We start from the raw sequence: 1730 nt of genomic DNA on the forward strand, positions 1-1730 counted from the left end.
TTCTCTGCCCATTTTCATCTGCATCAACCATCATCTCCTCATGTTATCTTATCATCAATAAATACAATCATAACCTCAAAGACTTACAAACTCATATTACGTGAATGCTATCATCATTTCCCGGTTTCTCACTCTAATGGAGCAAACTATGATTCATGAAATAAACCAAAAATATATGGGCATATGGTTTTGAAATATTACTATCGTAATTTGTAGAATCATTGCATCCAGTACATCTCTCCTCACGTCAGGTTCTCCAACTCCTGTGTAATTTTATATGGTTCGATAGCAGATCCAGAATAGGTGCTTTGATAAGTTCAATCTTAGTTTTCTGTGACAGTGGTGGTGATGGAGAAACTATCCTCGTTGTTGGATGTTTCCGATAGGAGAGACACTTCTTTAGATTCCAACATTTTTTTATGAATGGGAAAACTAATATACATTGTTGTTGGATAGCATAACTTATTTGGTTTTGAAAATTTTGATGACACAATCAAACAATAAGCATAAAACAAAAATACCAAGAACAAGTAGAAAAGAGAATATTTTATATATATATATATATATATATATATATATATATATATATATACTTGTTTATATACACTTGTTTATATCTTATTCTTTTATCCTATGTTAATCCTTGCTTGAGTTGTCTTAAACACATGCTATTAAGAGGATAGGTTCCTGAAGATCAATTGGAATTTGATCCAGAAATTGAGAAGACAGCTAGAAAAAATCAGAGCAAGAAGATAGAAGAAAAGAAGAAGTAAGGATAAGCAAAAGGAGAATCTTCCAACACTCTCAACTCACAAATCAAACAGAGTTCCAAATGGCGGATAATAGACAAAATCCACCTAGAAGGACATTGAGAAACTATGCTATGCAACAAGGATCGAGACATTTCTCCAGCATAGCCATACCTCCTGCCACCAAATCATTAGAAATGAAGTCAGGTTTTCTTAGCTTAATCGGCACTCATCAATTCATTGGAATGGATCATGAAGACCCTTATACTCATCTATCCACATTCTATGAGTTGGTTGGGACCATGGGCTTCGAGGAAAATGATATTGAATCTGTTTATCTGCGTCTATTTCCTTTCTCACTTGCATGCAAAGCAAAAGAATGGTTAAAGTCGCATCCAAACCAAAGTCTAAGTAGCTGGAATGATCTAGAAGAGAAATTCCTACATAGATTCTTCCCACTTTCTCGATATATCAAGGCTAAGTATGATATCTCCACATTTAGGCAAGGGCCAGATGAACCTTTTGTGAAGCTTGGGAACGTTATAAAGTGATGTTAAGAAGGTGTCCTAATCATGGCTTTGAGGATATTGCTCAGTTGAACATATTCCATAATGGTTTGAGGCCTGATACTAAAATGATCTTGGATGCTGCAGCAGGAGGTACAATGATGAGTGTTGATGCAAAGCAAGCTACAAGAATCATTGATGCCTTAGCTTCAACAGATTACCAAACTCAACATGACAAATATACAGTGCAAAAGAAAGGGGTGCTGGATCTTAGTACTTCAGATGCAATTTTAGCACAAAATAAAATTTTGACTCAGCAAACTTGACTTGGTCGACTTTATATAGAGTCGACATAGTGTCGATCAATGTTACATAGAATCGATATAGTGTTAGTTAAGTTGATATTATATAAAGTCGACCTTCAAAAATTGACACTAGTGAATTAACATTCACATTTTAAAAATTGTGTGTGGGA

General features: G+C 34.7%; 1 non-coding gene across 1 annotated transcript; it reads right to left on the bottom strand.

The window, feature by feature from the left end:
• Nucleotides 1-1223: 1223 nt before the first annotated feature.
• LOC137808879 (small nucleolar RNA R71) lies at nucleotides 1224-1328 on the bottom strand. Its single transcript, XR_011080762.1, has one exon. It is a non-coding gene; the product is annotated as a small nucleolar RNA R71 (small nucleolar RNA).
• Nucleotides 1329-1730: the final 402 nt, after the last annotated feature.

This window comes from Phaseolus vulgaris, chromosome 3 (genome assembly GCF_000499845.2).
Source record: "Phaseolus vulgaris cultivar G19833 chromosome 3, P. vulgaris v2.0, whole genome shotgun sequence".
Classification (NCBI taxonomy): domain Eukaryota; kingdom Viridiplantae; phylum Streptophyta; class Magnoliopsida; order Fabales; family Fabaceae; genus Phaseolus; species Phaseolus vulgaris.